Genomic DNA, 16,060 nt, shown 5'->3' with positions numbered 1-16,060 from the left:
GCCAAGAACTGGACTAGGGGCTAGGGATAGCAAAGTAAATAGAGCAGTCCGTTTCTGCCCTCCAAAGCTAGCAGCCACGTAGGGAACAATGCTGGGGTTCAGAGGCATTTGTGGGGTAATGGCATCTTCTGACACACTCCCTTAAATTTAGGGCTGAGGGACTTTTGTGGGAAGAGGACGAGAAGGAGGAGTAAAGGAAACCGAATTCGTTGCTATGCAACCATGATGATTTATTCTTAGCCAGAGCCAGCAGAGCAGCAACACTAAGCAGGCAGTGGGTGGGGGGAGGAGACGGGAGCGGGGGGGGGGGGGGGGGGGAGGCCGGAGGAGGGCAGAGTGGGAGGCAAAGTGGTGCACTGAGCGCCACGGCGGCACACAGAGGCCTCTCCCCCGGAGCTGCTCACAGATGGACGCCGTGCAGAGTCCTGCTCGCCGGAGGAAGTCAGAATATTGTGAGGACAGCCCCTGGAACCACAGAGAGGACCTCCTGCCTAGATGCAAAAGCCCTTGTTCTTGAGCCCAAAATTAACCTTCAGTTATCACAACCAGGTCTGTACTGAATTCCAAAAAAGGACAAACAACAGCATAAAGGCTGGCGTGTTCCCACCTGGGGGCACACACAGTCCACTGGGCCAGTGAGACACAGATGCAGAGAAGCAGTCCATCAGCAAGTGTTTATTAAGCACACCCTCCATGTTCATTCTGCACAGTGCAGGATGCTGTGGGCTGAGGGAAGGCATGTGCTGTGTTCTGACAGCCACCTGCTGGGCCGTAGGTCTGAGTGCTGGACCTGGCTCAGCCGCCCATGGGCCCTGGGCAGCCTGCAGCGAGTCAGTAGAGGTCTCTGGGCCTTTGTTCCCTGATCTGTAAAATGAGAGACTTACACTAAGCAATCCTTCCAGGTGTGGCATGCCCGAGCCTTCGACATTATGAATGCCACCAGGTGTCAGTGGCAGCAGAGTATCAAGAGGAATACTCAGGAAGGGCTGCATGGAGGAGGGAGGATTTGAAGATGGAGTTGGGGAGGGAGAATGATGTTTCCTGAGGGCCTGTTGCCTAATGATAAAAGATTTTCAGAACTGAAAAAACCCGTGCTGGGGAGGTTGAGTACCTTGCTCAAAGCCACACAGCTAGTAAGGAGCAGGTCCCAGACGCAAACCCAGATCCACCTGGCTCCGCACCTGCGTGGTGTCCCCTGGTCCCCACTGCTTCCCTGAGATGGTACGACTTGGGCCGGCAGGGGGTCAGGGCAGGCCTAGGGGAAGCAGCCTGGGGGGGGGGGGGAGATCTCCGTGGTTGTCAAGGGGAGGGGACACAGGGCGGGGTGCACAGAAAGAAGGAGCACCAGGCAGTCCCCTGACCAGCACTCGGCCCTGGCTCAACGCTGTGGGAAAGAAAACCACATATAAAATAGTCCTTGCCCTGAATTAATTTGCCAAAAGAGAGCTAAACTGTGAAAATTAACAATTAGGAAAACGCTGTAAAAAGTGCCAAAGAAGACATATAAAAATAAAACAATGGTACAGTTTAAGTGGGGGAACCGGTGCTTCCAATTGCGGTGGAAGGTGAGTGGATGTGGGCCCTGAAGGACTCCAGGGGGAACAGGTGGGGAGAAGGGAAGTGAGGTGAGGACATCTGGACAGGAAAGGTCTCACCTATGGGAGGAAAAGCAGGAAACGGGCTCTCCGTGTCAGAGGGAGCTAGTGGGACACAGTACAGACCAGGTGGGCTGGGCAGGACTGACGGGCCTAGGCTGATGGAGTGCAGAGGCTGACCCTTAACTAGGCTGATGGAGTGCAGAGGCTGACCCTTAAGGAGAAGGCTCTGAGCACCACGGACTGGGTGTGAGCAGGGGCAGACACGGTGAAAGAGGGCTGCTAGGCTGATGGAGTGCAGAGGCTGACCCTTAACTAGGCTGATGGAGTGCAGAGGCTGACCCTTAAGGAGAAGGCTCTGAGCACCACGGACCGGGTGTGAGCAGGGGCAGACATGGTGAAAGAGGGCTGCTAGGCTGATGGAGTGCAGAGGCTGACCCTTAAGGAGAAGGCTCTGAGAACCTCAGACTGGGTGTGAGCAGGGGCAGACACGGTGAAGAGGGCTGCTAGGCTGATGGAGTGCAGAGGCTGACCCTTAACTAGGCTGATGGAGTGCAGAGGCTGACCCTTAAGGAGAAGGCTCTGAGAACCTCAGACTGGGTGTGAGCAGGGGCAGACACGGTGAAGAGGGCTCTCAGTGAAGGAGACCGCAGTGCTCAGAGGTCAGGGCTGGGACTGACAGGCGTGGGACGAGAAGGGTCAGAACTTGGGAGTGGCTCTGAGGATGGCAAGGAAGGACTAGTTTCCTGGGTATTTCAAGATGCACAGAAAAGTTCTAATGAAAAAAAAAAAGCCCTAGTGACTGGAGAGCAGCAAAGGGGGGGGGGGAATCAAAGTCAACCCAGACTTCAACCCAAGAGAATGATAGCACCATATTCAGAACTAGAGAAGCCCAGCAAAAAATAAACCTTTGGGGGAAGGTGGTGACAACATCAATCATTTCCATTTTAGATGTCCTGTAAGGCTCCTCTACGAAATCCAAATTATAAAATCATGACTCACAGACTCAGGGAAAGGGAAGCTGAGGCTGGCGGGGGAGAGGCAGGTTCACCCATCACCCAAGATGAGATGGACCGTGCTCCCCAGGGGGGCAGGACAGCTGCTCTGCGACTTAGGAACTGTGTGTCCTGGTAAGTCACAAGGAGAATGAAAACAAAATCCCCGAGCCAACGCTTCATTATTCCCATACACAGAGCCCGTGAGGCTCTTGAACAGGGTCAAGCCTGAAAGAATGGAGTTCACCTCCCTCTCTCCAAGCAGGAATCCATTCTGTGCTCTAGTGAGGGACTGCAGGCCTTTGCCAGGGACAGGGAACCACAGGACCTTGCCCAGCATCTTGATAATAGAGATAAGGGACAGGGAATCACAATCTTCCATCTGAGTGAGCATGGGCGAGTTACTCAACCTCTCTGAAGAGTAAGGAAGTTACCGTAAGTGCCTGACACAGCGCAGAGCGTACAGACACCCCCCCACCCCAGAGCAAGCCTTTCCATTATGTTCTGTTCCCATTAATACAACGGTTCGTTAATATCTACTCAGTTGACCTAGTTATACTCTTTGGGGTAGCACAAATAATAAGTCTGTTTTCTTTCTGCCTGCCAAATGTTGATCATGTTTCCTCTGAAGCTGGATTTGGGGCTCCTTGAACTGAATTCGATCCTCATGATAAGGTTTGACAGATATCGCAGAGAGGGGCTATAACTGCTCTTCTACAAATGTGCCCCAAAGCCCCCAAAATGTCACCTCCACCTGACTTTCAATGGCAGTAAAAATTCTACCATTAGAGTCTTATTTCCTTAGCTTAAACACCATAGAAAATCATTCTCTACCTCCCATGGGAGCAAAACAAAAGGGAACAAGGTGTACCAGGAGGGACTGAAGTCAGAGCCAGGAAACACTTCCAGAGGACTCGGGAACTTCCCCTTGTTGCCCAGCTATGCTTTCCTTGTGCCCTCAGCTGTTTCTTCAAAGGTGACCCGAGATCTCCTAACATCCAAACGCCAGGGTCCCACCTCACTCCTCAGTAGCTGGAAGGAATGGATGGTTGCGATGGAACCCAGGTGCCCTGGCAGGACCTCTTCCACATCCCTTCTCTCTGGGCCCCAAAGCTCTGCCCTGCTCCTCTCTGCACTCTCCCTGTCCCCAACAAGGCAGAGGGATCACTGTCCGCAGTGCTCAGCAAGCAGGAAGGAGAGGTTCCACTCCAGAGCCTCTACCCACATGGCAGCACACAGCCAGTACATAATCAACGGCAGACGTAATAAAGGAAGCTAATGTACTAAAATGCTGGCTGATATGTGGTTTGAGAAGGTCACGGCATCGGAAGCTACAGAAGGCACAGCACTTCGTTATGTTTCCAAGGAAGCTTTTACTCAGAGCACATGCCCCGACTTTGACACACAAGCACTTGTTCAGCAGGTTTCCTCCAGAGAATAGTTTAAAGGGAGTGCCGTCAACCTCAGGGCCCTTTGCCTCCTCATCACTCTGGTCTCCTGTATCCAAAGGGATGTCCTCACAGAGGACCGTATCACCGAAAGGATTTCCGTGGGGAGGGAAGTGCTTCTGTGCCACACAGGAACTTTTCTCCCCCAGGCCCGCTTCTCGCCCTCCCACTGCTGGACCCCCCGCGTCCTCCTGACCTGCCTCTGCCCAGTCTGCACCAATTTTCTTTGCAGCGCGGTCTTGCTGTCACTGCGCATCTGTATTCTATGTGCCGTCACAGACACATGGATGGACATCAAAGAACACCACTCTCCCAACCCCTGGGCTCCCTCACACCAGTGCCCTCCCTATCCGCCCAGCACAGTGCTGTGGGGGTGACAAAGCCCTCACTCTCTCTGTGAGGGCAAGCAGGAGCTCTCTGAAGACCAACGCCATGTGGAAGAGTCACACATCGGTCCTTGACTCCTCCTTTGTGCCCACCACTTCCCTTCAGCACCCCGCAGAACACTGCCCACAGGGGCATCCCCATGCATGCTGGCGACTGAATGACACAGAAAGATAACCAAGAGGCCCCAGGAACTTCATAGAAGGGGGGATGTGACTACACAAGGAAGGTGGAAGGAGAAGAGACAGGAGAAGGAAAACACTGGAGTGAATCCTTTGTGACCTTTAGCAGTTTCTTACATGTTGTCCTAGTTACCCTTTTAATCTGTGGTCCTGGCCCTAATCACTGATATCTACAACTGTGATCGCAGCTCCACCTCTGCCTATTGAGCATGAAACAGGGAGATCTGTCAGATATTCTGAGCACCAAAACCCATGCAAGGAAGTTGCCAAGGCAACAGAACACTCCTCTTTGGTATAAATACTCTTGGGTGATGCCGCTGGTGGAGTAGAACACAGACACCCTACCCCTCCCCTCCTTCAGTCTCATCAGGCTGATTTCAAAGTCGGGGAGCCATGAATGGTTCTGACGGGAACAGGAAGGAGTGGGTCCCACTACCCGCTAAGTCGTGGACTAATGAGCAATTCAGGAAGGAGAGAGGACTTCACAGTTCTGATTAAATGCCCAGATCCCACTGGGCCAGAGGTGAGGAGTGGGGCAGAGAGTGTAGTCAGTGGGGGGAAATGGCATGAGAGGACTCCTGGAACTACAGCCCCAGGACACAGCATGCAGGACAGGCCCTGTGGACCTGGAGAGACCAGCCTAGTGGGGCCACTGGAAGGTGTCTGGGACCTTATGCTCTGACTAGGGTTCTTCCGACCTCCCTGTTCTCCATAATTCCTACCCAGACCCACAAGGACACTGGCCGCACAGAAAGCCAGAGGCTCGAGCACCCATGTCCCCATGCTCGTCAGGAAGGCTGTGCCCTTCGCCCACGCCCTCAGCGGACACCATCCCTTTCAGAGGGCCATCTCGGCCACCCCTGCATCCAACCCACACCCAGGGCATTACGGTCAGCCCTTTTGCTTCCCTAGACCTCAGTTTTCCCATCTCTAAAAGAAAAGAGCTTCCTTCTCCTCCTTCCAACCTAAAATATTCCTGGGAAAGGTCAGAATAAAATAAAATTTTGCCTGTGAGGACTCCTTGGAGACATTTTTTTAAGAACTGCCAGGAGGTGGGAGTCCTTGAGGTGGTCCCCAGCAATCCCAGCTCTCCTGCTTTGAGGGAGAAATAGAACAACAATCCAGAACAAGGCTTCTTACATTCCTCTCCCTTTCCATCCACATCCTGACCCTGCTTCCCACTCACAGCCACGTGCCCAGCAGAGCACTCACACTCAGGGGCCACACCCTCGCTCACCACTCTCACTGCACGTCTCCCCTCCCCCACCAGGACCAGCACGGTCACCACAGCCAATAGGAGTCTTCTCCCAAAATTAATGGCCTGCCATCTGCACCAACCATTTTACACATCACCCGGCATTTTATCACTAAATTTGTTGATGCCCCACACAACATCTAGTACAGTGTTGTGCACAAAGTAGACACTTATGTGAAGATTTGCTTTCAGTTGATTTTTAAAAATTATTCATTGTTCAGCAAAACCAGGTGGCTCGAGTCTCCAGGTGTTCAAGCACATCCCTCCACGAGGAGAATGGAAGCTCCCCATGTCCTCCGCTGTGTTCAGCACCACAGCTCTCTCCCACCCGGCCCTGCTCTGGCCTGAAGCAGCCTTTCCAGTTCCCACACCCTCACAGCTGCCCCCTTCCCCTACCCATCCAGGATGGCTCAGGACCCAACTCCCCAGGCCGCCATCACTAAGCCAGCTCATCACTAGAGTCTCCTGACTTTCCTGTGGGGCACAAACAGGGTGAAACTTTAAAGCACTGCCGTTGAGAACAAGCACTCCGGGATGTGTAACCTACAACCACCCTTGCTCAGCTCACCCCTGCACCAGGACTCGGGGTCTGCGTTACAACTCCAGGATCTCTGCGCTGCCTTGACACACTACCCCGCATTTCTGTGCTCCAACAGCCACTAAGTTTCCTGACAGGAAACTAGTGCAATCGCTCCTGTGAATACCAACCCTGCCCTCCTCCCTGAGTTAAGCAGCCATCAGACCCACTCGTCTTCCAGACTTCCAGAACGTCAGCCCAGTGTCGTGGTGAAAGGCTGGACTGTGCTACCAGACCTCGGGTTCAAACCCTTGGGAAATTTGGTGATGTGCCCGATTCCATCAGATTTACTGAGGGCCTACTGCTGTTTGAAGGGATCGGAGGCTCTCCAAGCACGGTCCTCACGCCAGCAGCATCAGCACAAGGGAACTTGTTAGAAATACAAATTCTTAAGCCAACCTAAACTTGCTGAGTCAGAGGCTCTGAGAGTGGAACCAGCAATGTGTGTTCTGACAAACTCTCCAAGTGATTCTGATGCACACTCAAATTTGAGGACCACAGATCTGGGCCCTGAGGACACACAAAAATGAAACCCTACAATCTAGACCAGCAGTTCTCAGTGCTGGCTGCACATTAAAATCACCTGGGGAGCTTTTAAAATAACACCAAAGCCTGGCCCCATCCCAGACCAATTTCATTACCATCTCCAGGAGTGAGCAAACAACCGTAATGCAATGTGCTGAGTGTAAAGCCTGAAAGAGCGTGCTGGCAGCTGAGAGGGGACGACGCAGTGAGGAGATCAGGGGAAGTGGCTTCACTATCTCTGTAGAACGGGGGTTGTAACGTCCACCTCACAGAAGATGACATACTGTGTGTCAATGCCAGGTCCAGCAGATGCTCACCGCACCAGTTCCCTCCCTACCTCACACTAGTTCCTCACTGACTCAGCTCAGCAGCTGGACTAAGGGGTTTAGACTGCCCCTACCTCATTCATCATCAAGGACCCCGCCCCACCAAAGAAACAACCTCCTGGCTGTTCATGGCTTTGGGCAAGGGTTTTCTCCAGCAGCCATCTTGACATTCCCAGTGTCTTTGGTCACTGTCCTGAAAGATAGCTTGGATCCCTGGGCACTAGACTGTCCCCAGAGGGTCACTCACAGCCCCAACCTCAGCTCTAACACCTCCAATTCTTTCAAAAAAACAGCTCTTTAAAAACAACTTGATAAAGGTCACCCGAATTACACTAGGAACACACTGTCCTATTCCTACCCCCTCCCAAACTCTTCCTTCCTGTGGGTCCAGGCAGGTCCACGGGCTCAGCGTGAGCTCCCTTGACATCAGGCAGTCCTGCCGAATGCAGAATTTCTCATTATTCAGTCTTCCTCCCCAGCGACACCTGAATATTGGTCCATAGGGGACATGGCAATAGCCCCAAATTTGTCCCTGCAAGGCACAGGAGAGCGCCCTGGGCCTCCCACAAGGCCACAGACCTCCCCCACTGAACAGAGAAATGGGGTCCTGTCGTTGCCCCCTTGGGCTCTGTGCTTAACCCAGCAGATGCCAAAAATACTCTTTGTCTCCTCTTGGGAATAGCCTTCACTGTCATTTTAAAACAAAAACAAGCAGATTATGTCATTACTTCATAGGCAAACCTTGCTTGTTTTTGTTTTTAACACTAAAAACACCATCACTCAGCTTGCCCAGATTCGGTTCCCTGGTCCCTAGATTTTCCCAAACAAAGCTGGGCTGTTTCCAAAAGTCAAATTACCATTCAAAGAAAGAAGTTTTGTCACCATTAAGGAGAGTTAAGGGAAAATAAAATTAAAACAACAGCCTGCACCAGCAGCTCGGAAAACAGCTCCCAGAACGCAGATCCCACCTGAGGTGAACAGGGGGGCCCCCGTGGCATGATCCCCTTGGCGGTCCCGCTTGGAAGGGAGAACCATTTTAGTTGGTCAGGGAAGTGGCCAGTCAGGGCCTCATCCATGAGGGGCTTCAGAAACCCAAGTCCCATGTCAGATAAGGACGGGGCAGAGGGACACAGGGCGCAGAAGGGGCTTGACTTTAGAGAAGAGGACTCAGGCGCTCCAGGAGCAGGGCCAGGACCAGCCTCCAAAGAGGTGGGGGCTGCTAGCGAGAAAGAGTGTCTTCAGAGGCCAGCACCCGGCCTAGTTTCCTGCCCCTGCCCCGCAGGAGCCCCGCAGAAGAATATGGGGCATGAGACAGGAACAGAACTCCCTACAGAAACAGTGGTCAGACAGACGGGAAAAACAGAGGTTCCATGCAGCTCTTCCCAACTCTCTGAGCAGGAAGTAGTACGAGGACCTGATTCAGGCCCAGATACCACAGGGTCACCCCGCCTGGCCCCATCAACCCTCTTCTCTTCCCTCTCCAAGTTCTGCCATGTGCAAAGCAAGACCTCTGCCCAGGCTGCCAAAGGAGAGTGAGATATTTCCGCCTTGGCTCTGCATTTCCATTCAGCCTTAAAGTGCTCAGGCCAGGCAAGAAGCCCACAGTGTGTGGCGCTGCACCTCGGGGCTCAGCTCCCCACTGCCGGTGGCTCTCTCTTCACAGGGTCCCTGATCCTCACACCAGCATGCCCACCGGCCCGGGTGCCATACCCTGGGCTCTGGAAGCACTGCTCGAGCTGCCTTCACAACCCTTAGGAAAACATGGCCGAAACCAGAACATTACCGATGCTCAGCTTTGCCCAGCAAGACATGCCGAGCTGGGACTCTAATGATGAGAGTGAGGCTGGAGGGCAGGGCGAGGGCTGTGTCGTCAGGCTAGGCTCAGTCATCTGCACTAACAGTGGGAAGAGATGCTAGGTAATCAGAATGATGGATAATCAATAACCCAAAATAATGGACATAGGAGACAATGTGATTTTTCACAACTCTTGTGAAGAATCTATTGTTTTTATTCAAAAATGAATTTGCATTTCCTGAACACAAAGACCAGGAAGAATAGAAAACAGACACCGGAAAAGAGGAAGCCAGTTCAGGATTTTAAATTGGCCATGTATGACACATACGGAAATAATTGAGAACGGGCTATATAAGGAAGATGCATAGGACATTAAAGTTGAAAGGGACCTAAGACATAATCTAGGCCCCATATTACAGATGAGAAAACTAAGGCCCAGGGAGGTAAAGTGATTGTTCATATCACACAGCCAATTGGCCTTAGAGCCAGAACAAGACCTGGATTGTCTAAGCAGAGCACTGTTCACTTGGCCACATTAATCTGTGGGCTTCACCTTGGAAAAAACCATCATCCTGAACCCCTGATGCTGACCAGTGTGTGGCCTGGACCCTGCAGGCCTCTTGACAGTGGCTGCTTCTGTATCACTGTTATTTCCCTACACACAAGTCACCTCGTGTGCTACTGACTGCCCCAGGCCAAGTAGTAAAATGATTCATAAATCACTGCCCAATTGTTTGAAATCATAGTGTGGTCTTGGATAGCAGCACCTTATATAATTCAAATCAGTAGCTGTTATCAATTTCATCTAGTTCAGGTATGATATTCTTGATATGTGGGTGGCCCTTTTAATTTTTTCCAAAACTCTGACATGTTGTACCTAACATGATGCTCAGCAAACCCCGTGGGTTCACGGTGGAGGAGGGACTGAGATTCCTGTTTCACAGGCTTCCCCTAAGTAAACAGCCAGCAGTGTGCGGCTGAGAGACCGTGGCAGAGGCCTCCGGACTCCCAGGCCCTCGCTCTTCCCAGAGCAAGCTGGGAGCAGGAGGAAGAAGCTAAATTCACAAGCAGCTTCAGCAGCAAGAGAGAGAGAGAAAAAAAAGAATGAAAGAAACATTTATTTGTTGTTCTATTTATTTATGCATTATAGTTGATTCTTGTATGTGCCTTGACCAGGAATTGAACCCACAACCTTGGCATATCAGAACGATGCCCTAACTAACTGAGCTATCTGACCAGGGCCTAGATTTTCCTTGTTTTTGGTTTCTTTTCATTTCCAGCTCTATGGCTTCTCCATATTGCATCACTCACTAAATATCTGATAAGATTTTCCCATTTCAATTTGATCCGGGTCAGAATTATCCGCCAATTTAAAAAGATCTCAGTTTACTCTAAATACAATGAGTTTCTGAGTGCCTCCTCTCCAATGCTCATGGTAGTAACTAGGTTAACTTGCCATCCCATGTCACCTCCTTCCCAGTCTTGACTCCAGAGTTTCTTCCTCAGGAGTCTGCTTTGGTTGACTCTATCTGCTTTTGACCACAGAGTTCTAGATTAGTAGAATCTTAGCTATGGAGGAAATCTTAGAGTCCAATGAGTCTAACTTCTACTTGAGGCAGAAATCGCCTCTGGTGATCTCTGATTGGTGGCAATCTACATCTTCAGTGATAAGGTGTTCATAAGACAACAAATTTTATTATTAAACAGAACTAACTAAGTAAATTGTTTCGTGTATTTGAAACCTGATTTTGTCTAGTTTAGGCATGTTGATCTTAGTTCAGACTTCTGGAATAATAGAGAGCTGTATAATTTCATTTTTCCTTGAAATCCTTCGGATAATTGCGGACAGCAGTTATTATTACCATATTGTCTATTTGACAATGCTTTATACTTTTTGGTTGATCCTTGTGTCTCCCTAGTTTTTCCTTTCTCTTATTCTTCATTTACAGTATTACTCTTATTCTAAGTTTTATAGGATGATTCTCTCCATGATTTTGTGTTCTTTAAGAATGTATGCCCTTGATGTGTACATGTCTGTTCATCTGCAGGCAAATGGAAGTTACAGGGGTGTAGGGCAAGCTATTCAGCCTCATATGTCATTAATACCTCCTTTTTCTTTTGTTTTTTTAAAATTTATTATTATTGTTTGTTGTTTGGGAGTGTTTGTTTTGCTTTTCCAAAAGTATAACTTGCATAAAATAAAGTGTTCAACTCTTAAGGGAAGAGATGGGCAAACTTTTGCATATGTATACACTGCTGTAAACCACCATCTAGAACTTAGAACAGTTACAGCTTCCCAAAAGGTTCCCTCATCCACCTTTCAATCAAGAATAACCATTATCTGACCTCTACCCCACACAATAGGTCTTGTTTATTCTTAAACTTCATATAAATTAGAAAATGTGTCTTCTTTTATATCTGGCATCTCTTGCTCAACATACTGTTGCGTTGGCTATTGTCATTTTTTTATTTGACTATCTAAGGGAAAAGAGGTCTGTGATCCTGACTAAATAGTCAGATATTGCATGTTTTAAAAATTGTTGAGGCACACTGGTTGAAAATCGCTGCTCTAAACTGCTAGTAAGCCAACAAGTATGTTCTTTCTCATTGCTGTATAACAGTTTAGTGCACCAATATACAACAATGTATTTATCCATTTTACTGTTGATAGAAACATTTAGTTGTTTCCAGTTTGCAGCTGTTATGAATAAAGCTGATATAAACCTTCTTGCACATATTTTGATGAACATAAACGCTCATGTCTGTCGGGTCTATCCAGATACAGAATTATAGGTCCATGGGGATATACATAATAGATGTCATCAAAAAAATGTTTAAGTGATTGTACCAGGATACATTCCCACCAGCAAAGACAGTTCTAGGAGTTCTACATCCTCCCCAACACTTGGTATTATTGGCCAAGACTCCTTTTTAAAGTACCACTGAGAAACAAGGTAACCCAGGCAGGTTTCCAGATGACCAAGTTTAGTCTTAAAGCAGCTTTAAAAAAATTCTAGCAGTTCTACTTCTTAAACAGAGTAAACCAATTAACCCTTGAAGACCACACTGAACTAAAATGTGCAGAGAGATGACTTCCTCTATGTTAAATACACAAAAATTTCACTGTCTCCTCCTTCATGGGTAGACATCACTGAAGTATTAGCAGGCCATAGCATGTCCCCCTAATCACTGTTCTTTGAAATACTGAAGATGGCCCAATCAGGAACACTAGAAACAATCTTAATTTGAAAAGTTCTGGTCTCATTCATTATACATGGACTTCTTTGCTGCTATAATGCTGTTTCTATGTCCTGAAAGGTAAAGGTTGCTCCATAAATAGGTAAGTGAGTTATTACTCATTTTATTTGTTTTTATGTGACTTGACAAATGTTACTCAGTTATCAATCAACACACGTTTATAAAGAACATATTTTATGTTACTAAGCTAGAAATTCTGGAAGTCACAAAGAAAATCAACAAGGCTTCCCCTGAGCGGGCAGGCTAAATAACTAGGGTAAAAAATAACATGGAATGTTGTCATCTCCCTTCCTTTTCTCACTTAAGCCACCCAACCTCTTTCACAGATGGAATGAGGTTAAAAAACATCAATGATGGCCTTGGCCTTGGAAGGGAAAGAAAGTCTTAGGGAATAAAAATGGAAAAGAAGTGAACAGCCCTGCCCATTGTGCCATGGTGATAGAGTGAATGCATGGTAGAAAGTGATAATTTGGTTTACAGTCTTCTCTTTGAACAATGTCAAGTTCTCCCTTATACCTTCTTCCCTTGACCCCTACCCACTCCCAGCTACTCTCTCTTGGTGCCATTTTCCAAGTTACTGAAGCAGAATGTGCTGCCATCCCACACCTCACCTCCAAACACAGTGCCCAAGACAAGACAGTTCCAAACCCTACAGAACCTACCAACCTATAGAACATCCCTAAAGCAATCACCAAATGCAGGGCTGAGTCTAAAGAGGGGTCACTGTGGACTGGCACGTGCAGGTGAAGAGTGGACAAGCCTTGGGCTAGTCCTAAAAGCAGGTAAGACTTATGAAAGTGCAGTGGAGCAGTGGTGGAGAGAGCAGAGTAAAAGGCAAGAGTGGGAAGAAGCACGGGACCCTTAGAGCCTATGAAGATGCAGGATAAGCTTTCCATTCCACTAGGAGGCTGGGACATGATTCAGCTTCTGCTCCTGAGAACAGTCTGACTTCTTCACTCAGACAAAAGCTGCCTAAGCACAGTCACTGAGAATCTTACAGACTTCCTTAAAATACCCTCACATCAGCAAGTAGATAAGGCTATGTGCATTTTCTCAACTCGTAGTTTGCAGCTTGGTTCCCTAGATGTCAAATGCAAATGACTGAGAACAACATCAGGGATTTTCTGGACTGGAAATCTGCCTCTGTCCCTGAACAGAGGTGTACCCAGTCAACAGGGCAAACACTGGGGAGGGAGGGAGGGAGGGAGGGAGGGAGGGAGGGAGGGAGGGAGGGAGGGAGGAGACAGGGACTAGGCCTAGGAGGGTCAGGCCCAATAAGGCGACTCTAGAACCCTTCAGAACCAGTTGAAGAGGGTGGAGACAGCACCTGAGCAGGGACATGTGGGAATGCCTTGCACCGTACAGAGCCACCCACAAGAAGACACAGTTCTTGAAGCACGAAGCTCCCCTGCATCAAGCTCACTTCTTCTTCAGATATCTTTTGGGGACCTAGATCAACTTATTTTTCAAGAATCTGTAGTCTCATCTCACCATGAGGGACCATCGACTTCCTGTCATTTGGTTTAAATTTTCATTTGGCTTTTCTGGATCCCCGTATTATCAACTCATGGGAAGCACATCCCCTCTGAATGGGGCAGAAGCAAAACTGTCACCTTTGAATCAATAAAGCAGGATTGGGTTGAGACTTACATTCTCAACCCAAAAGGTTATTTTATCTCGGGCTTCTGTCCGCATCATGTTTGTTATCTGAATAACCTCGGCAGGAACACAGAAAGGAACAAGAGGGGCAAGGAGCAGCCCTCAGTTAAACAAACATAACAGTAGTAAAAACTATCTGTGTCTCAACATTCCAGCCTTCTGGTTTTCTCTGTTCAGTAACTGATCTGACTGCACTGAGGAGCTGGCAGAATGAACGCTCAGGAGAAGTCAGAGCGTGACGCATCAGCGAGTGCTTCTGGAGGACGGGGTGCTGGCTGGTCTTATTCACTGCTGTCTCTCTAGCACGTACCCTAAATTTGCACGCGCGTGCGTGCGCGCGCGCACACACACACACACACACACATACACACAAATGAATAATAAATATTAAGTGAGAGAGAATGTGAAGGAAATAATTGAGTAATTTAAAACATATTGTACACTTCAAAGGCATACATTCTTAAAGAACACAAAATCATGGAATTAGCCTATAAAACTTAGAATAATAAAAGTAATAATGTAAATGAAGAATAAGAGAAAGGAAAAACTAGGGAGATACAAGGATCAACCAAAAAGTATAAAGCACTGTCAAACAGACAATATGGTAATAATAACTGCTGTCCGCATTTATCCGAAGGATTTCAAGGAAAAATGAAATTATACAGCTCTCTATTATTCCAGAAGTCTGAACTAAGATCAACATGCCTAAACTAGACAAAATCAGGTTTCAAATACACGAAACAATTTACTAAGTTAGTTCTGTTTAATAATAAAATTTGTTGTCTTATGAACACCTTATCACTGAAGATGTAGATTGCCACCAATCAGAGATCACCAGAGGCGATTTCTGCCTCAAGTAGAAGTTAGACTCATTGGACTCTAAGATTTCCTCCATAGCTAAGATTCTACTAATCTAGAACTCTGTGGTCAAAAGCAGATAGAGTCAACCAAAGCTGACTTCCTGAGGAAGAAACTCTGGAGTCAAGACTGGGAAGGAGGTGACATGGGATGGCAAGTTAACCTAGTTACTACCATGAGCATTGGAGAGGAGGCACTCAGAAACTCATTAAGTGTGTGTGTGGGTGAGGTGGGAGTAGAAAAGTCACCTTGTATAACTGTGTCAGGGACACTTTGGGGTTCACATGTATTATTCTCAGAACCATCTATTGTATTTAGAGTAAATTGAGACCTTTCTAATTTGGCAGATAATTCTGACCTGGATCAAATTGAAATGGGAAAATCTTATCAGATATTTAGTGAGTGATGCAATATGGAGAAGCCATAGAGCTGGAAATGAAAAGAAACCAAAAACAAGGAAAATCTAGGCCCTGGTCAGATAGCTCAGTTAGTTAGGGCATCGTCCTGATATGCCAAGGTTGTGGGTTCAATTCCTGGTCAAGGCACATACAAGAATCAACTATAATGCATAAATAAATAAAACAACAAATAAATGTTTCTCTCATTCTCTTTCCCCCCTCTCTCTAAAATCAATAAATAAAAGTTAAAAAAAAAACAACAATCAAGGTAAGTCTAGCCCACAAATCTGTAACCAATTTGAAACTTGTGAATGGTGGTCTCTGAGCTGCCGCCATAAAAGTGCCCGTCCTGGCAGCCTTGGACTTGTCATTACCAAACCAGGAGTCATTATTTCATGACTCCTATAATGTAGCTGAGCCAGACAGACAAACAGTACCTTCTTTCATTTTTCTTGAATAACTGCCAGATACAAGACACTTCACTATGACTTAAAGAGTATGTGCCCATCTGTTCACAATCGACGGGAGTAATTGAGGGGCAGAATGTGCCAGGCAACCTTGGACAGTCCTGCGAAAGCGGGTCAGGGGCTTTCCTGGCTATTTGCCATGTGACAACACCTCTTTCATCTGTGAACATATGGACTTGATGAAACTGTCACTGGAGAGCATGGTACAGGAGGGCTGAGGCCATTTCATTTCCACAAGAAAATTTACCTAAGTTATAGCAAGGGAATAGCCTTTACAGTCTGTGCTACGTCATTAGACAGTCTTGCAAGCGTGCAACTTTGTGTATTGCTCTTAGAAC

The 16,060-nt window shown here is 47.9% G+C and overlaps 1 protein-coding gene across 23 annotated transcripts in view; it reads right to left on the bottom strand.

Moving 5' to 3' along the window:
• KALRN (kalirin RhoGEF kinase) overlaps positions 1–16,060 on the bottom strand; it is a 735,103-nt gene that overhangs the window by 623,351 nt on the left and 95,692 nt on the right. The gene's annotated exons all lie outside the window — the stretch shown is intronic.

The sequence above is a fragment of the Saccopteryx bilineata genome, chromosome 8, assembly GCF_036850765.1.
Source record: "Saccopteryx bilineata isolate mSacBil1 chromosome 8, mSacBil1_pri_phased_curated, whole genome shotgun sequence".
In the NCBI taxonomy this organism is placed as follows: domain Eukaryota; kingdom Metazoa; phylum Chordata; class Mammalia; order Chiroptera; family Emballonuridae; genus Saccopteryx; species Saccopteryx bilineata.
This window is presented reverse-complemented; position numbering and strand designations above follow the sequence as displayed.